Source organism: Hirundo rustica, chromosome 11, assembly GCF_015227805.2.
Source record: "Hirundo rustica isolate bHirRus1 chromosome 11, bHirRus1.pri.v3, whole genome shotgun sequence".
Classification (NCBI taxonomy): Eukaryota; Metazoa; Chordata; class Aves; order Passeriformes; family Hirundinidae; genus Hirundo; species Hirundo rustica.
In genome coordinates this window covers 14,089,838-14,111,285 of record NC_053460.1, presented here as the reverse complement: position 1 = coordinate 14,111,285, position 21,448 = coordinate 14,089,838, and the positions used below count along the sequence as shown (strand labels likewise).

The window sequence follows — 21,448 nt, the reverse complement described above, 5'->3', positions numbered from 1 at the left end:
ATCTCCCTGAGAAAAGTGTCTCCTCAGCAGAACAGCCGTACACAACAGGAGACTGGAAATGCAAGGCTTACCAACGCAGAGGAGCGAGGCTGTGCTGAGCTCTGCGTCTATTTTAGCACCGTGCAAGTTTACAAAATAGGTGACGATCTAACTCAAGTGTCACAGGTTTCTACAGACTCCAAAGCAGGCAGAGGAAGCCCAGGGCAGGGAGCCCACAGGAGGGAAAGGTGCCACGAGATGCGGCGCCGTGGCCAAGGGAAAGCAGAATGCACCAGAGGATAGATTTTCATCACCGCAAACGTGTTGGGTCTTTTGGGTAACAAAAAAAGTAAATAAAACTTACTATTGTTTACCATAAAAGGCTTTAATTGAACCAAAAATGGAAGATTTCTAATGATCTCTACTAATGCAAGATTTTTTTAATGATCTCTATTATAATGAGCTCTAAAAATCCGAGTGTGTCGCCAGCCCCCCACCAAGACCTCCCTGGTAAAGTGTGGCATGACACCCCAGAAAGAAAAATATCAAAATCCAAATTTAAGGGACACTGCCTCAGTGGCTGTGAGGAGAACTAAATAAATAATTCCATTAATTCAGCACTTTTAGCACACTCAGTCCCACAGAACTGTTTGCACAGCTCTGAACTGCTCAGGTGCTGGTCAAGTGGATCTGAACACACAGAAGCCAATCCTTTATTTTAATTGTTTCAAAATGCTTCAGAGATTATGTACTATCTAACGAACTACACCTAAAATTTAGCAATATACCTTTTTTTTTTTTTAAATATAATATGGCACATATTTGTTGTGCATGCAATATTGTAGATTATTTTTTCATTGTAGATTATTTTTTCATTATAGATGGTGGCTGATATTGTATATTATTAAATATAGGAAATATTAATGTATTTTTCCTTCATGCAGATGAGATTCTAAAAAAATTAAAGAAATTTGATATTTCTTCATAGATTTCTAATTATTAGTAGCATTCAATGCCATTTGACTGTAGGGAAAACAAAAAGGGAAGAAATAAATTCACCTTATTGCATCATACTGAAATTAACCTCAAGCTGTAAAACACAAATTATTTCACTTCACGGGAAAACAAAAAACAAACTCGGAGCTGAGAGGCAGGATGAAATTTTTAAGAATTACATTAAGAAAAGAAGTGATAATGAATAAAGACATAGTAATAATAGAAATACTGGCTCATTGACACAGGAAATACCTAAACCTGCACACTGCCCAGGCTGTGACACAGTCCTGGGAAACGGGGGCAAGGGAAAGCAAAACACTTTTGTACAAGGATCCCAAGGCTTCAAGAAGGAAAGTGCTGCAAAGCAGATTTTGCCTCCTGATCTGCTCTAAGCTCCCCAAATCCCAAAAGAGATGGACACCAGGGCAATATATAGACGTGTGTATCTCATGCAGCTGGGTATTTTTAATAATTCTAGGAGGGCAGTGCTGCCTTCAGCCACATTTTCTTACACAAGACAGCATTCACCAAACGTGTTGGGCTGTGATGTATCAGAGGAGACCCCACAGCTCTGCTGGGGGCAGCTCTGGTGCTGTGCAAGTTCCAACTGACACAGTGAAATTGCATTTTCACCTGAATCATCCACACTTTAGGTATTTTTTTCTCCTCCACTTCCCTAGGACGTGTCTCCACACAAGAGCACTTCCAAGTGTAAAGTTTGTGTTGAGCGTCTCTGAGTTCAGAGCTTCCCTCAATTTTTAGATTCAAGATTACAAATATATCTCGATAAAATGTTTTGGTAGATCCAAATTCCAGATTTTTCGAGAGGTTTGTTAGCCTTTGTGTTGGCCCATTCCTATTTTCAAGGCCCAGCCCACCCATCAGTATTTATGTGCAGTTTAGACAGCTTTCAACACAGTGTTGGGTTTTTTCACATCTCTATCAAAGAAAAAGAAAGGCAGTTTTAGTTCTAAAATGCAACCTGTCCTTTGTGCAGAACTGGCAACAGCGTGGATGTAAAGCTGAAACGATCAGACCACATAAACTTAATAATGTGGTGCAAAGCAAGAACATTTAGTTGATTTAGAGTGCAGCTCAATATATAATCACAGAGCTATGAGTGAAGCTGTAAGGCAGCCCATTAGTTCTTGGTGGGCTTTCTCAAGAGCTTCATTCACAAGCCTATTAATTAGCTGGGGTCCTTCAGTGTCCACCAGTCAGATTTAAATCACTTCTTTCCCATTAGTGTGTTCTATGCACTGCAGGCCCATAAAATCAGACATTAATACTTCCATCAGCAGGGCTTCTTTAATTATTACAGGTAAAACCTTCTTAATCCTTGCAAACAAAAGTGATTAAAGTACAGCGAAGTAGAAATTCCGAGATAGTGTTAAATGGTGGAATATGTTATGATCAAATGCCATAAAGTTTATTCCACTTAATAGGAAAAAAATCAATATATTTTTTTAAATGTCAGAAACTGACATGGTTTTTCAAGGAAATTCAGACAGTGAACAGATAAATTTAAGAGCTATTCAAGTTCTTTAAATGTTGCATTTTTCATCATATCCTTTCTAGACTTTGTATCAAGTTCACATGAATAAATAAGCCGGACCGTAGGGCTAAACTTGACAGCAATACTTCCTGTGTCACATGCACAAAGTAATGATACAAAATTATATTTAACGACTTTTAATATTTATTCATTCAAAGTGAATACTTCCATATAAAATGAACTATTGTATTATTTAATGTCATGCTCCTCACTTATATTTGAGCACAGCTTTGTTTTCATTGTAAATTAAGACCTGAAGCTGCTACTCAAATGAAACAGGTGTTTTTATAACTTAACTAAGGACTGGGTTTCAGTTGCAGTGAAAACAACATTTTGTTGGCTCAGCACTGGGATAAAGTCAGAAAACCTTACAGATGAAAGGGAGGAAAATGCTTATTGCAATACCTCTGAATTAGACAGTTTCTTGCATTAAAAGACACTGCTGGGTAGCATTCAGGAAATGCTAAGAATAGATAAATTGAAAGAGATAAAAATCCGTATCCTGTCATGAAGCTGAATACAGAATTCCATAGATGCCAAGAGACATCTACCAGGGTGTGCCAGGCTTGGGGGCCAGAGGCAGAACTCTCAAAGATACTTTGAAGATGACAACAGATTTTGAGAATCCAAAGTTAAAACATTTCACAGTGACTACCTGGAAACATTCAGTTCCATTTTGGAAACCATGTATAATAAAGCTCAGTAAATTAATGTACAGAAGTACCTTAATCTTTTCTCTCCCTTAAAGTCAATGAAAAGCAGTGGAGAAAAGCCCAATGGTTTCATCCTTGCCATAGTGTTATTAAGCAAAACCACCCAGCAGATGCAGTAAATAAAACCCCAACTTGGCAGGTGACAAAGCTTCCTCACACTCTGTTCTGGTACCACAGCTTTGTCCATCCATTGCCCTGTTCTTTCACTTGCAATCGCAGCTCCTGTTCACTGAGAGCTCTGAGAATCTCTGGAAGGCTCAGGAAGCAGGAAGTTATTACCTGGGGTGTCCTGTCAGGACTGAGGCTGCAGGGCAGCTCCATCCTTCCATGTGCCACATCCCACAGCAGAGCTCTGCAGTTCCCCGTTTCCGCGCCTGCTTTGCTCAGGAACGCTGGAGAACAGCTGTACTGAACACACATCTATTCACAATATGTCCCTCACTGCCTCTCAGTGCAAGAACAGTAAGTCCTCACAGGGAAATACTTCTTACAAACACTCCTGGATGGATTTTGGAGGCTGTTCCCCTTTGCAGTAAGGAGCCAAAGCTACACATACCATCAGTGTTCACAACAAATAGGATCTAGAACAGCAGATGTTCCTTTTTAGGTGACAGCATGGGCTCTTTGAAGCAGAAACCACAGACCTTGAATTAATTCACACAATCATTTTGACACTGCTGAAATCTATATAACTTATTGGTGCCATTTCACTTTTCCTGTTCAGGTGAAAGAAGCCTGAAGCCTGGAGTAGTTTGTATATAATATCACATGCTTTCCATCATCTCCTTCCACCTTCAGCAAAATTATTTACTGTCTTTCATTCTAAAGGTTTATTAATTTGATCAAGGGCAAAGGATAGGTAGTATGTTCCACCAGTTAATAAAGTTTATAAAGCACTAGGGGATCTACTTGGATGAGAATCATCACAGAAATGCAAGACTTAATCAGACCAAAACCCGCTGCTAATGCCAGAGAGATGTAAAACTCATTTAGAAATTAGAAGGGGTGGCTGAGCAAGCAGACAAAATTGAAAAGTTTTATTATGAGACACAGGTGCAAAGACTTTTAACCTAAGTTAAAGTTAGGCTTTTAAGTCTTAAAAAGAAAGTACTGTGAAACGCACTTGAGGTGAATAGTTGAAAGGCTACCCAGACATAAAGGATCTGCTGATTTTAAGAATTTACAAATGAGGGGTAGGAGGTTCTGGGAGAGAAAAACTGTATTTGAAAAAATATTTAAACGCTGAAGCTCTATGAACAATATATGCTCTGAATTACAGTAGGAGTGACAGAACTAAAGGGCTTTAAAAGAGCACAGTATAATCCAATGAGGACTCAAAGTGCAGCCTGCTCTGAGCAGGCTCACCAGAGGTGAGCTGTGTTCAGTGGGTGTGGACCCCCAGGCACACCCACACTCAGTAACAGCAGATCCACGTGTGTAACAGCATTCATCGGCCAATAAATCAGTGATATTCAAAAGGAGCTACAGAATGTAAACACTCACTGCTGCACTCCAAGATAACTCCCCTGGTTTCGGTGTTGTGGGGGTTTTTGTAAATAAATGGGGTGGTGTAACAAGTGTTATTACAGTGCCATCTAGTGCAAACGAGGCCTTGGGATGAAGATGGCAGACAGTGAAATATCTGCACCCAGAGCAGCAGCACTGCCTGCCCAGAAGGGGAGGAAAGCCTCTCCACTGGGGCCATGGGAGCTCCCTGTTAGTAGTTAGGGAATACGGCTTAATTAGAAAAATATTTCCAGTCTTGCCTTGGGTGAATTGTCATTCTGAAATCAGTGTCGCATTTTAAGTGGCACAATATGAAGTACCTGGATTATGTGTTGGGCTACTTTTTCTCCATCACTGTTACTTGCTTCTTCCTCTGACACATGAGAGAGAAGAGCTTTGTGCTGACAAACCGAAAATGGTGCGAACATGAACAAAATAGAAGTCCGATTTGCTGGAGTGAGAAAAGGCTATGATCAGCTTAACAAGCAATAGTCTGTGAAATACTCTCTACTTCAGACAGGCGGGTGCTTGGGCACGGACCAGCTTTGCACCTGCAACTGCTCACAGAACAGAGGAAGCCCCTTTCTCTCATGACCCCCTAAATATTGATAAGGTGGTCAATGCATCCGCTGACAAGCTGAGAAGAGAAGCAGTGGTGAACTGTGTGTGCTGCTTCTGCTTAATTATTCTAAAGTGAACCTCTTAGTCTTAACCTATGGAGCTTTTGCAAGTTCTTTGAGGAGAACATAGAAATTCCACAAATCTACAAAGAGAGCCTGGTTAGTGACTGTGGAGGCTGGTGACATTAGGTCATCTCAATCAGATCCTCAGGGGAACTCTATGCAGAAAGAGCTTCTGCAAGCTGCTGCCTTTATTAGAGAACTTTCTATTCCATCTTTTGTAAAGACAGATTTGGGTCCAAAATGAGAATGTCTGTTCATATCTTTGCTATGCAAGTGACAAATACTCATTAAATCTGCAGTAGTTTCCATGTGAACCCTGGAGACAACAAAAAACCCCCAAGTTCTAAGGCGCAGCTGCCATTCCAGCTTCAGAGCAGTTTTATTCACTTAACTTCCTTCAAAATTATAGTCTTGTATAAATTTTGTAGGCAATACAGAAAAGCATAAAACTTCCTATAAAAATTATGAGAGGATTGCTTTGTGACACATGAGCTGTCCCTGTTCCTTCCCAGGGGAGAGCACCCCAAAAATCCATGAGCTGAGCAGGGACAGGGGATGCAATTCCCCTGAGAGCAGTGGGAACACAGCTCCTTGCAGCAATGCATGGACCAGTTTCACTCTGGCCACACACACTGCCTCCCCCACTGGTTGATGTCTGCAGCTTGAGAGACACAATCAATCCTGCTTATTTTACACCCAGTGAGAAAATTCCTCTTGAATTCACGAACCACAAAGGAGGAGCAGCATACTTCCCTCCTCTCCTGCCTACACCCCAACAAGCAGCCCCACACACAAGTGCACTTTCTAAGAGAAGCCAGAGACACCACTGCTGCTTTCCCAGCAGCCACAGAGCATGCAGAAACCATTCTCTGTATTTCTTTGCTTCCTTAAGGTCTTCATAACTTAAGTGATTCACAAAAGTAATGTCTGGGCCCACCATGGCTTTGTCAGATGGTCTCAATGCCCAAAAGCCAAAACAAAGGAGAAGCTGTGTTGGTTTGGACCGCTCTGATCCTTGTTTTATGCTCTGGTCAAACTGCACTTGTAGCTATCCTTCCTGCATGGAAGAAATCCAACATTCTTGCTCTTCACTAGCTCCTTCCACTTAGATATTCTGTATACAGAAGTCCCATATAAATCCTAACCCCTTTGTTTGGCCAGTTATGGCTCCCTAGAGCCACATTACAATAGCTTTGATTAAAATACAAACCAAGTGAGTAATTGCAGGCTTTTTAATTTTACAGTGTCAGTTTGTCATTGTAATGGATATGTTGGAACATGAAAGTCTCTTAATGAATTAAAGGAAATGCATATTTAGAAGGACTTAAAACTGCCCATGACCAGCAACCTCATATACTCACACAAAAATAAGAGAGGGAGAACAACATATTTTGTCAGTGATGCAAACCCCTAATAAAAATGATCAACTGTATGTCCTCCTGATGGCAACTCTCAAAGTGCCCTGAGGATTCATCAAATATCATTAAGCAGAATTTTTCTGAACTTACTTTGAACAGGGTATTCTACCCCTATATATCCAAAATGCTGGGGAAAAAAAGTTATTTTTACAACACAGGTGAATAGAAAATAAAAAGGAAAGCTCTAAGTTAATATAGCTTATCCCCTCCAATCTGTAACATCTCAAATTAATATCCTTACGTTTCAGGAATGCTTGTTTCCAGGAAGCAGGTTCTTGTTTTTCCTTCTCTGTGCTGTTCATCACTCAGAGTGAACTTCACAAAAGATACAGTGAAAAGCACATTGTAGTGAAGGTGCTGGAATATCATTTTTATTGTGGAGACCTAATGAGTAGATCTAATCACACTTGGCCTCCCCTCTGATAAGCAGAGCAAACCCAAGTATCATTACGGAAACTGATAAATTTGTCCTGATGCACGCACCAAACATGTAGGAAACCCATTCTGACAGCTGTTGTAAATGGTAAAATCCATGGCTGAGTATTTTTTGTTATTTAAAGGGCAGCTGAGTAAAATAATTATTATGGATTTACACACATATCAGAAAAATAACATTGGCTGGTAGAGGGCATTTCATAAAGGAGAGACCTGCTCCCGTCCCTTTGAACCTACCAGTCTATAAAAATAACAATAGGTAACAGCAGATCCACAGTGTCACTGCTGCAGTCATGCCACAGAATATTTATGCAGCATTGTCAGGACCACTGTTACTCATCACATAACATGGACCAGATGAAACTGAATTTTGTAACAGAGCCTCTCTTTTTCCTTCCACTTTATGCATGAAAATTACATGCATGACTGTGCACACAAATGCAAAAATTTATTCAAATTTTATGCCTTTAAGGGAAGGCATTTCTGGGCATTAGAAAAGGAACAGAGCTTAAAAATAAAAACAGAATAATAATAATAATTTTAAAAAGACCAGAAACAAAATGTTTTTCTGCATATATCAGAGCTACCAAGGCAGGAGCAGACCATTTTTCATGGCTCATTGCTCCCCTCCCAGCGCCTCTTGGCATATACACACAACTCATAAAGATTTCTGGATTTGGTGGTCTCTGCTTTACATGGCAAAGCAATTTCTGCAGCTGAAAAAACAGAAGATAACAGTACACTAAGCTGTTTAAGGCAGCTGTGACTCTAGCTTAGACACCCTTGGCAATTTGTCAAGTTGCACTGTCAGAATGACTCAATTTTTTTCCTGATTTTAGCTTAAATCCTCAGACGTGCCAAGCACCTGAAATTGGCAATGATTAGAAAGTGGGAAGTATTCAGTAACTTCTCTTGCAGGCCTGAGATCACAAGCTCACTACACACTCGGAGGATTTTAATAGCTTTTCCCTGGCATTTATGCACTGACCTTTTAGGAAAGCGCTTCCCATCTCAGAGATGCAGCTCTGCTTGGACCTGGGCAAACACAGTGGCAGAGTGACAGCGGGTTTGGAAAAGGGAAATACACATTTATACTCTGCACCTTCTTCCACAGGGCTCCTCCCACAGCCCCTGAGCACACCTCAAGATGATGTATTCTGCTGATTTCTACCCACCCCAACCCCATCCTGTGGGACTTGCAGCTCTTTAACAGAGTCAACACCACCCCACCAAACCCCAGGTGTTACTGGAATTGTTATTTACTCCCAGGGAGGACTACACTGAGTAGCAGTCAGTCAGCCCTGGGTCCTGCCACATCACCACGCTCACTACTGCCTTACTCAGGGCAATTGACCCCAGCTGGGTTTTTGTGCACAGAAGTGTCCCCATCCACAGCTCACACACCAGTTACTGTGAGCATAAACTGCTCAATGCAGCGCCTGTCAAAATGAGCCTGTCGCAGCCACTAATTTTATACCTCTTGCAAAAATACCTCAGTTCCCCAATCACGTTTATTTGGCAAACAGCTTGTAATATGTAAAGGAAATAAATATACTTCAATAAATTTACCTCCCTTCACTTGAATACTTTTTGCTAAAAATCAACTCTTTTCCCAAAAGCAGTATGTGTTTGATAAGTGTAAAATTGACTCTGCTTCCCTTTTTTAGCAAAAGGATGTGTATTACGAAATAAAAATGCAAACAATTGTCCCTGCTGCTTGCTATTCATTGCTCAGATACTGAAAGTCTCTTTATGAATAACATGAATTGATGTTCTTGTCAGTAGCAACAATATTTACAGAACAATGTTACATTTAATGTTACATTAAAGATGAAATTGAAAGTAAAGATGCGATTCTACTAAAAGAGACATCGAAACATGCAGACTATCTCACCCTTGCAAAGACTGCTCACCTTTTGTCAAGATGCTTTCCTTAGTATTCATAAACCTTTTGTATTTGATGTTGACTATTTAAATCTGTTATTACCTGCCAAAGTCCCTGCAAACGTTTGTGGTACCAGAAGGAAATAAACAGCAAGTTATTACAAAGCATAACAAAAACCTGGGGTATTTCATAAGCTATACAAAGTTCCACCATTCTGTAAAGGGTGTTCCTTGTGACAAACACATAAAGAATGTTCTGAAAGAGAAATACAGAATTACTGGAGCTTCTCTGATTCCCTGGAGTCTTCCAGTGCACCCCAGGAGCTCCTGCAGCCCCCAGCACAGCGGCTTTGTGCCCAGCGCTGCCCATAAAACCGACACGGAGCTGATCACAGAGCAAACTGCAAAGGTCCCAGCAAGAGCACAAGAGGAAATTTCATCTCAATAAATTTATCTCCATGCTTTTCAAGGTGGGAAAAACTACGGCGTCAATTCCTTCCAAATATTCTGCTAAAAAATTCCTTCACTCACGAAAGGAGAAAAGCGATGCATTGAGCACACAGTGGATAGAAAATGATCACGTTTTATTATTCACTTGGAGATCAATAAATACACCCCCACAGCCATTGAAAGCTCAATCAAAACTCACAACTCATAAAATCCAAATTAAATTTCTTTTTTTTTTCCGCACACAGAAACATAATACACCAAAATATATCACAAGAAAATCCAAGAGATGACCTAGACCGGTTTTTAGATTCTCTTTGACCAAGGCAACAGGGGAGAGAATTCCAGAGAACCTCAGAGCTGTGTATTTTGTCAGCAGTGCTCTATCCTTTCTCAAGGAGAAACCAACCCTCTTCCCAAAGGAAGGAGGGAATCAGTTCAGGAGATTGTGGAGCAACCTCACATAACCTCACCACAGAGAGGAAAGAAGTGTAAAATAAACCCTTTAACACAAATATTTTGAAATTATGGGGTAGCTGACACAGGCCAATTATCACAAAAACCCAAAAACCAATCTCAAACAAATGAAACAAACCCCTCAACAACAACAAAAACCCGAAACCAAACAAAAAGAACAAAATAGGACATTTGGAGAAAGAGGGAAGGTGTAGGTGATGTTTTACCACACATTTCATCCAGAAAAAAGGGGAAACTATTTCAAAAGATTACTGCAAATTTTAAAAATAAACAAATGAAACCCTAATGAGGCTGAGTATATGTAGTAGAGACAATGCATGAATGGAGAATTGATGTTTTAAACAGGTTTTTCTGTTAGAGGTTCATTCAAAGCAGACAATTTTGGAAATAAAAAGAAGGAAAACTGTAGAGAAAAATACTTCTCTCTCACAGGAGTGAAAATGAAAACAGTATTAATCATATGCCTCTAGAGAATTTGGTATTAACCACTTCTAGTGACAAAAGGAAAAAGACCAATAATTCAAATACATTTCAACTATGATATACACCCATTAAGATTCTTATCTCTCAAATTCTACACCTCTCCTTTCTTTCCTCAACGAAATCAGAAAACAGCTGATGAGGTTAAAAAAGGAAATCAGATGGACTTGCAGCAGGTAGGTAAAAATCAACCATACTTTGATCAACGACAACTTTTTGAATGGATTTACATTATTGTATAACTAAAGAATCATGCCATGGTTTTGGACAAATCTGCTGAGGAGTGTATTCCCAAAGCCAAGCAGAAGATGCATAGCTACCCAGAAAAGAAAAAGTAGTGCTAATTTGTCCTACAAAGTACAAGAATTTATTATTTTTTGGTGAAAATACACTTTTTAAATTTTTTTTAATTTTAAGATGCTTCTAAACTTCATGCTTTTCGGCTGAGCTTACACAACAGGCATCAGCAGACTCACACAGCTCACGGCAATATTTGGCAAAGCACGCTGATGCCTAAGAACTCTCCTTTTCGTTTGAGGTAAAGAATGTAATTTTCTTCCAACTGCACAGTGAAATGAGGTACAGCCAATAGATACCTACAGTCAGTACAAGAAACAAGAGAGCAACAGTAGAAAAATCATCCTGCTTTCTTATAATACATCTGAAATAGCCAAACTGCCCTTAACCAGAGGGATAAAATTCCCACAGAGCTGAAGGTTCCATCCCCCATTGGGTGAACCATTTGACAGAAGTTGCTCCAGTGGCAATGCCATTCTGTTCCTACTGGCACTTGGAACAATGCTGTTGAGGGATTCCCCCTTCCAGTTCCTCCAGGAAGGTGTTGTGTCTCCAAACCTGTCACACTCATCCCTTCCAACAGCCATGCTGACACACAAACACACACACACCCACACCCACAAATGCACACCCAGCAGCTCACAACCCACACTGAGTGCAGCTCCTGTTCCCATCTCCCCTTCAGTCCCTCCCTAGCTCAGCCCTTTCTCCAGAGGCACAGCGATACACGTGCTCAGCCCTTTCTCCAGAGGCACAGGGATACACGTGCTCAGCCCTTTCTCCAGGGGCACACGGATACACGTGCTCAGCCCTTTCTCCAGGGGCACACGGATACACGTGCTCAGCCCTTTCTCCAGGGGCACAGGGATACACGTGCTCAGCCCTTTCTCCAGGGGCACAGCGATACACGTGCTCAGCCCTTTCTCCACAGGCACAGCGATACACGTGCTCAGCCCTTTCTCCAGAGGCACACGGATACACGTGCTCAGCCCTTTCTCCACAGGCACATGGATACACGTGCTCAGCCCTTTCTCCAGGGGCACATGGATACACGTGCTCAGCCCTTTCTCCAGAGGCACACGGATACACGTGCTCAGCCCTTTCTCCACAGGCACAGCGATACACGTGCTCAGCCCTTTCTCCAGGGGCACAGCGATACACGTGCTCAGCCCTTTCTCCAGGGGCACAGCGATACACGTGCTCAGCCCTTTCTCCAGAGGCACACGGATACACGTGCTCAGCCCTTTCTCCACAGGCACAGCGATACACGTGCTCAGCCCTTTCTCCACAGGCACAGCGATACACGTGCTCAGCCCTTTCTCCAGAGGCACAGCAATACACGTGCTCAGCCCTTTCTCCAGGGGCACAGCGATACACGTGCTCAGCCCTTTCTCCAGGGGCACAGCGATACACGTGCTCAGCCCTTTCTCCACAGGCACACAGATACACGTGCTCAGCCCTTTCTCCAGGGGCACATGGATACACGTGCTCAGCCCTTTCTCCACAGGCACACGGATACACGTGCTCAGCCCTTTCTCCAGGGGCACATGGATACACGTGCTCAGCCCTTTCTCCAGGGGCACAGGGATACACGTGCTCAGCCCTTTCTCCAGGAGCACAGGGATACACGTGCTCAGCCCTTTCTCCAGAGGCACACGGATACACGTGCTCAGCCCTTTCTCCACAGGCACACGGATACACGTGCTCAGCCCTTTCTCCACAGGCACACAGATACACGTGCTCAGCCCTTTCTCCACAGGCACACGGATACACGTGCTCAGCCCTTTCTCCACAGGCACACAGATACACGTGCTCAGCCCTTTCTCCACAGGCACACGGATACACGTGCTCAGCCCTTTCTCCAGGGGCACAGCGATACACGTGCTCAGCCCTTTCTCCAGGGGCACACGGATACACGTGCTCAGCCCTTTCTCCAGAGGCACATGGATACACGTGCTCAGCCCTTTCTCCAGGGGCACAGCGATACACGTGCTCAGCCCCTTCTCCAGGAGCACACGGATACACGTGCTCAGCCCTTTCTCCAGGGGCACACGGATACACGTGCTCAGCCCTTTCTCCAGGGGCACACGGATACACGTGCTCAGCCCTTTCTCCAGAGGCACAGCGATACACGTGCTCAGCCCTTTCTCCAGAGGCACAGCGATACACGTGCTCAGCCCTTTCTCCAGAGGCACACGGATACACGTGCTCAGCCCTTTCTCCAGGGGCACAGCGATACACGTGCTCAGCCCTTTCTCCAGAGGCACACGGATACACGTGCTCAGCCCTTTCTCCACAGGCACATGGATACACGTGCTCAGCCCTTTCTCCAGGGGCACATGGATACACGTGCTCAGCCCTTTCTCCAGGGGCACACGGATACACGTGCTCAGCCCTTTCTCCACAGGCACAGCGATACACGTGCTCAGCCCTTTCTCCAGAGGCACAGCGATACACGTGCTCAGCCCTTTCTCCAGAGGCACATGGATACACGTGCTCAGCCCTTTCTCCACAGGCACATGGATACACGTGCTCAGCCCTTTCTCCACAGGCACAGCGATACACGTGCTCAGCCCTTTCTCCACAGGCACATGGATACACGTGCTCAGCCCCTTCTCCAGGAGCACACGGATACACGTGCTCAGCCCTTTCTCCAGGGGCACAGGGATACACGTGCTCAGCCCTTTCTCCAGGGGCACATGGATACACGTGCTCAGCCCTTTCTCCAGGGGCACAGGGATACACGTGCTCAGCCCTTTCTCCAGGAGCACAGGGATACACGTGCTCAGCCCTTTCTCCAGAGGCACACGGATACACGTGCTCAGCCCTTTCTCCACAGGCACACGGATACACGTGCTCAGCCCTTTCTCCACAGGCACACAGATACACGTGCTCAGCCCTTTCTCCACAGGCACACGGATACACGTGCTCAGCCCTTTCTCCACAGGCACACAGATACACGTGCTCAGCCCTTTCTCCACAGGCACACGGATACACGTGCTCAGCCCTTTCTCCAGGGGCACAGCGATACACGTGCTCAGCCCTTTCTCCAGGGGCACACGGATACACGTGCTCAGCCCTTTCTCCAGAGGCACATGGATACACGTGCTCAGCCCTTTCTCCAGGGGCACAGCGATACACGTGCTCAGCCCCTTCTCCAGGAGCACACGGATACACGTGCTCAGCCCTTTCTCCAGGGGCACACGGATACACGTGCTCAGCCCTTTCTCCAGGGGCACACGGATACACGTGCTCAGCCCTTTCTCCAGAGGCACAGCGATACACGTGCTCAGCCCTTTCTCCAGAGGCACAGCGATACACGTGCTCAGCCCTTTCTCCAGAGGCACACGGATACACGTGCTCAGCCCTTTCTCCAGGGGCACAGCGATACACGTGCTCAGCCCTTTCTCCAGAGGCACACGGATACACGTGCTCAGCCCTTTCTCCACAGGCACATGGATACACGTGCTCAGCCCTTTCTCCAGGGGCACATGGATACACGTGCTCAGCCCTTTCTCCAGGGGCACACGGATACACGTGCTCAGCCCTTTCTCCACAGGCACAGCGATACACGTGCTCAGCCCTTTCTCCAGAGGCACAGCGATACACGTGCTCAGCCCTTTCTCCAGAGGCACATGGATACACGTGCTCAGCCCTTTCTCCACAGGCACATGGATACACGTGCTCAGCCCTTTCTCCACAGGCACAGCGATACACGTGCTCAGCCCTTTCTCCACAGGCACATGGATACACGTGCTCAGCCCTTTCTCCAGGGGCACACGGATACACGTGCTCAGCCCTTTCTCCAGAGGCACATGGATACACGTGCTCAGCCCTTTCTCCAGAGGCACACGGATACACGTGCTCAGCCCTTTCTCCACAGGCACAGCGATACACGTGCTCAGCCCTTTCTCCACAGGCACACAGATACACGTGCTCAGCCCTTTCTCCACAGGCACAGCGATACACGTGCTCAGCCCTTTCTCCAGAGGCACAGCGATACACGTGCTCAGCCCTTTCTCCAGGGGCACACGGATACACGTGCTCAGCCCTTTCTCCAGGGGCACAGCGATACACGTGCTCAGCCCTTTCTCCAGGGGCACAGCGATACACGTGCTCAGCCCTTTCTCCAGAGGCACATGGATACACGTGCTCAGCCCTTTCTCCAGGAGCACACGGATACACGTGCTCAGCCCTTTCTCCACAGGCACAGCGATACACGTGCTCAGCCCTTTCTCCAGAGGCACATGGATACACGTGCTCAGCCCTTTCTCCAGGGGCACAGCGATACACGTGCTCAGCCCTTTCTCCAGAGGCACAGCGATACACGTGCTCAGCCCTTTCTCCAGGGGCACACGGATACACGTGCTCAGCCCTTTCTCCAGGGGCACAGCGATACACGTGCTCAGCCCTTTCTCCAGGGGCACAGCGATACACGTGCTCAGCCCTTTCTCCAGAGGCACATGGATACACGTGCTCAGCCCTTTCTCCAGGAGCACACGGATACACGTGCTCAGCCCTTTCTCCACAGGCACAGCGATACACGTGCTCAGCCCTTTCTCCAGAGGCACATGGATACACGTGCTCAGCCCTTTCTCCAGGGGCACAGCGATACACGTGCTCAGCCCTTTCTCCACAGGCACACAGATACACGTGCTCAGCCCTTTCTCCACAGGCACAGCGATACACGTGCTCAGCCCTTTCTCCAGGGGCACATGGATACACGTGCTCAGCCCTTTCTCCAGGGGCACAGCGATACACGTGCTCAGCCCTTTCTCCAGAGGCACAGCGATACACGTGCTCAGCCCTTTCTCCAGGGGCACAGCGATACACGTGCTCAGCCCTTTCTCCAGGGGCACAGCGATACACGTGCTCAGCCCTTTCTCCAGAGGCACATGGATACACGTGCTCAGCCCTTTCTCCAGGGGCACATGGATACACGTGCTCAGCCCTTTCTCCACAGGCACAGCAATACACACGCCTGTCCCTTCTCCCCTTCCCTGCTCTTAAGGGCACCCAGTAAAGGGACAGTTTGTTTGTGGAGCCCTCTCCCTTCCAGAGCTGCTCCCTCGGCCCCGATTTTCACTGAACTTCCCCAGCAGAAACAGCACCACAGCCTTCCTTGAAACTCTCCTCTAATTCCCGCTGCAGACACAGGTATTTGGAAAAGAGGCTTTCCTGAGGAAATATTGGACATTGTTCAAGAACCAGTTCTTGCTACAACGAACATGAGCACTAATTTAGGGATATGTTTCTGTTTTATCAAACCAAATACCTGCTTTCTAAAGCAATGATTCCCCTCCTACCAGGCTGCTGACCAGTATATTCTGTTTCTTTTCATTGAAACTCATGATCATGCTGTGTTTTCATGTGGAGATGAAAATTGGAAAATAGATGTACAGGTTTATTCTGTCATCTTGACAATCTGATTTTGCTTTGTGATGTTTTAATCTGCTTTCCATACTTTCAGCACTAACAGCTTCTGACAAACTTTTCCTCACCCTTGAAGATAACATCCTCATAAATGACCTTACAGTTTGTCTGAGGCTTGGAACATGAATTTATTTCCTTTTATCACTTTGTATTAAAATTGAAGAAAATGAACTATTATTAAAAAGGGCTTTCTTCTCCTCCCTTTTAATTCTCCTTAGGAATGGCAGTTTCTTTTCTTTTTATCTTTTCCTTCTGAACTACAGGTACAGTCCTATTATATCACTTGCTGATGCCTTTAAGCATACTATTTCAGCTCAAATGCATTCCTCAAATCAATGAAAATGAATTAAATTAGTACCTACAGGCAAAATAAATTAAATAAAATGTACGATAACACAGGTCTTAAATGTTCTTCTCTGTGCAAAAACAGTAATATTCAGTGACTGACATTCAAATAAACAATTTTGTGTCACTAAAATGAAATATCCATATCTTCATATTTTTTTCTTTTTAAAATTTAAGATTTTTTTTCAGCAATCCAATCGAAAAAGGTAATAATCCAATAGAATAGGGTAATTTTCCTACAGAGAAAGGTAAGGCAAAATGAGGACCCTCATTTATGTTTCAAAGAATTATACCACTGGCAAAAATACTGGTTTTCTAGGGGCTAAAAGTGAATTTCTTTCTTTACCAACAGAAGAAAAGAAAATCTGTGGAAAAAGCAACCTGTGTTGTTTCCCACCCAAGGTTATGTTATCAATATGGTGTTTTAAGGAGCAAGAATCGTACACATCGTGCTTGGAGCATGAGTAAGGATTTCAGTTTCTGATACAATTATCCTCCAGAAGCAAGGCTGAGCACACCCCCACATTTAAAATGAGATGGTGAATGTTCAGTAACATTGTCACCTGTGATTTCCCTAGATGAGATTAGGATTTGTGCCAGCTGTTACTGCTAAGTGCTCAGCACCACTCCAACATCCTTGCTTACAGAATCTGAACTATGTGTTACAAACCTTTTCCATCTAAACCACAACCAAAAAACCCCATCTGGATTCAAAGTTAACGTTTGCTGTGCTAGAAGTTCCTTAGAAAGATAAATAAATTGTGGAAAATAACCTTTTGACAACTACTGTTTGCATAGCATTAACAATCTCATCTGTGGTAGCCATAAATCCAAGAGGAAGGAATTATTTCAGGAAGTAACCGGGCTGCATTAGTGCCATGAATGCATGGATTCCTAGGCCTAGGTCAGGCAGGAGTCCCAAGGGATATTTCACAGTTCCCTCTTTCTTCTTCCAAATTATCTAAAGTAAAATGAGTTTAAGCATCTGCTAGAATTAATTTTTCCTTTGAAAAATAAGGAATTTTAGAACACGGGACAACAAATAATAACAAAAAAGCTTTCAAACTTGCTTTCCTTTGTTCCTTTCTGCCCAAAGCCTACCTGATTACCTTGTTTAGCCCCAGCCACTAAGCACCTCAGGATTTTCCATGTATTAACAAGGAACATTTCAGATGAGACACGGAGACAAAGTAAATTGCCCAAGCTGCCCTCGAGCCCATGGGTTTCTCAAACTCCAGCCTAATTCCACAACCAACAGCCCATCCCCTGGCTTTGCAAAAGCTGAGAACCCGGAGCACCTTTCAAAAGCTCATTTTGAGTTTGATTTCAGCCCAGCTGATGCTGCCTCCAAGAGAAGTCACCTTCTGAGCACGTGGGGAAGGCTGTGGCTGCCAGGCTGAGCTCCCCAGAGCCCCCATGCCCAAAATTCATCCCTCAGCTGCCCAACAGGAGCTGGGAGAAACCAAAACCACCTCCTGGCCAAAGGGACACCTGCTCACAGGCAGGCACAGATGAAACCGCAGCCCTGGAATGCCTCCTTTTGAACTGGGAAAGGATGGGGCTTGTGGGCAGCTATTTTTAAATCTTCCCTTTCAAATACTCGTGAAAGCATCCACTAATTTCAGGTGACGTCACGCATAGAAAGCGAGCGAGCACGCTTTCTTTTCCGAAGATTTGAAACAGCCTAAAAAGAATAATTATTTCCTCTTATTTTTTAATGAGAATTGCCAGCCCCTCAGCAGGTGGAAGGACACTGCCTGCAGGAGCTTTTTTGTTGGCTAAAAACTTGGTTCATATAATCAGCATGGTAATTAGCAAGCTCTTTGCTATTAAAAGGAACTCATTACTGCTATATTTTGCTGATTGATCCACACTCATGAAGTAATTTAAAAATGTAAAAAGCATTTTGTGAGCCACTTAAAATCTTCAATATGAATATTGAGACAATGCAACTGACAGTTATCTCCGACTAAACTTCAACCTGTAATTCTTCAGCCCTTCAAGCAAATCCTGGGGGAACTGGAAAATGAAAATAATTCTCTAAGGTCACATATTGTTCTCTGCTACTTGTCAGAATTCCCTCACAAGGGATGGGGCCTTTGTATCGAGTACAGGCTCACCTCAGGTTCTGTGACATTTTTAGAGGGGATCTTGCAATTAAACAAAGAGGTGAAGCTCCCACACAACCGCTGGAGTCACTGGATTGCCCTGGCCAACCTGAGCTCGCTGCTGTTTGCCCTCGGGGCTCGAGGGAGCCTTGCCCTGCCCGTGAAGTCCCACGGGGAGATGGCTCTCTGAGGAGCCATTTGAAGGGAAAATCTCCTCCACACAAAATTAATAATTAGCATGGATCTCAAATTGTTGTAGGATGAGTTACTTTCAACTTTGGACCCTCTGCCAGGTTTTCTCATGCTTCAAAAAGAACTGATAAATTATCCAACAATTTCTAATATTGAAACGCCAAGAGGAGGGAGAAGAATGAGGGAAAGATGGCAAGAGGGTGGACACATGTCAACCGCTCAAAGAATTTCCCTTATTCAGGGAAATCTTGAGTGAAATTCTGCCTCCAATTAAGTCAACACTCAGCTCATTGAACTCAACAGTGCCAGGATTTCATCCTTGACCTACTGCCTTGAACTCCATCCTTTAGTGCTTCTGACAAAGAGCCTGTTCCTTTCCTCCTGACCAGCTCAGGTGCCACTTCATTTCCAAGCTGGCTGTGGCTCTGAGGCTGACACCGGTTTTTTTGGGATAAAAATGAATTGCCATGGCAATGCAATCTGCTATTTATAGGCTCCACGACTGCCCCAAATTATTTTACAGCCCGAAAGGACATCACTAGTAACTGAGACAGATACATTTTTGACAGGGATCATAAGTAACTATGGCTGGCCCAATTCACTTGCTACTAAAGTAAAAAGCAGATTTCACTGAGGGCTGGCTCTGGCCCTAAAATCGTGCAGTGTGGTCACCCAGCACCTGCAACAGGAAGGGAATGCAGATTGCAGCTCAGTCGTGAGAGTCAGGATCTGTCTGCCCCCGTCCTGGAGGGCAAAGGACAGCCACACCCTGTCCATGGGCTTCTGTGCAAAGCTGACGGGCACTTGATACGGAAAAGTGATTTCCACAGCTCAGCTGGGCCATTTTCATTCCACGCTCCCACAGGCAGATTTTCCTGCCAGCGCTACCACTGCCGATGTGCTGTTCAGAGCAATCCTTTAAGATAATGAATTTCAATATTTAAAGATCTATTTCCCTCCTCTATTCCTTCCCATTTCCATATTTTGAAGATGAAAGGATTATGCTATTTCAGCCTTTGCTCTTGTTTTTTTTTGTATATTAAGTATTTTCAGGCTCTTTTTCCACCCACAAAAATAAGTGCTTATAATATTAATTTTGCTTTAAGAAATTTATTCTTGCTTTCAAGCTGCGGAAACAACTCTTATCGAGTATTATTTTTATCTTTCTTAGAAATGGATGATTTTTTTTTTTTTTTTAATTGCTTCTTTAGGTCAGGATGCTGTTTACCGGTATGCCTACATTTACTGTGTTCATTAATTTAAGCTTTTTTAAAAAGTAATATGTCAAGTCACTTTTTTCCTCCTGGAAAGGGAAGTCAAGGCAGATAAGAGAGATCAATTGTTAATCAGCATTAACCAAAAGTGAAAAAACCCCACCAGCAAACTAAGAAGCATCTTAAAGCCTCAAGTGCTCTGTAGAATGAGTTTATACCAGGTCATACTCTTCCAGCAGAAGCTCTCCTAGGAAATTAAAGCACAGGGACATGGAGATAGATCTAAATCCTCCTATTAGGGTTCTCTGTTTGTATTTCAACACACAAAACAAAAATCCCACTTAAAGTTTTTTAAAAAATAGGAAGAAGGAAAAAAGAGAAGTAAACATAAAAGAGAAAGAACAATCTCCAAGGTTACACAAAGATGAACATGAAAACAGAGACCACAACCCGCTCTCCAAAATATTGAACTTCAGTTAATCCCAGTTCAGCTGTCCTTCCCCTCAGACTTGATAAATTAATATATTCATAGAAGCACAGGTTCCTAAATCCAGCAAATAAATTGATCACCAACAAAATTGCAAGTCAATTCACCCTTTTTAATTTCCTGCCCTTTAATTTAACAAATATGAAAAAAGCACATGTAAAATCTCTTGGAAAATATCTCTGCTTCTCAGTCCTGCATATTTATTACATGGAGCACAGGGGAGAGCCCATAAACATCCATAAAATGATTTATAACCTGTTCTGCTGTGAAGCAGTGTACTGAAAAACAGCCAGTCCAGAACTGCCTTGAAAATGTGAATCAGTGATCCAGTATATATAAAGTACAAAAATAGCTTTGAACTCCAACTAACATTATTTTTGTCTATTCATTCTCTGTTTGGGAAAGTAAATTTGGACATGATAGTGTAACTACTACACTGTGCTGAGGTTTCTGCCAGAGAATAAATTCCATATAGAGACAGTTCATCTGTTTCTACAAATAAATAAAAGTTAGTGTACCAAATAAAAAATGCCTTGTGTCAGACACCCAAGAAAAGAGCCCACAAACCACACCGAAACTTTTCTCAATAATCATCTTTCACTTTGAAGAACAGCATCAAAACAAGAAATGCAGCCACTTATAATCCTGGGATATGCTGCTGAGCACAAATGCATTCTCATCACTTCTGTTTCCCCAAGATCTGCTTCAGATCACATCCCTGGATTTCGAAGATCTGGAGGTTCTTGCCTATTACTTCCTGCTTTACTACACTTTTAAAAATTAAGTAGTGGGGGGTTGT

General features: G+C 43.9%; 1 long non-coding RNA gene across 1 annotated transcript in view; it reads right to left on the bottom strand.

Moving 5' to 3' along the window:
* LOC120758025 (uncharacterized) overlaps nucleotides 1–8,335 on the bottom strand; it is an 81,306-nt gene extending 72,971 nt beyond the window's left edge. The window contains exon 1 of the long non-coding RNA XR_005702750.1: nucleotides 8,274–8,335. This is a non-coding gene — a long non-coding RNA (uncharacterized LOC120758025). The remainder of the gene's footprint in view (nucleotides 1–8,273) is intronic.
* Nucleotides 8,336–21,448: the final 13,113 nt, after the last annotated feature.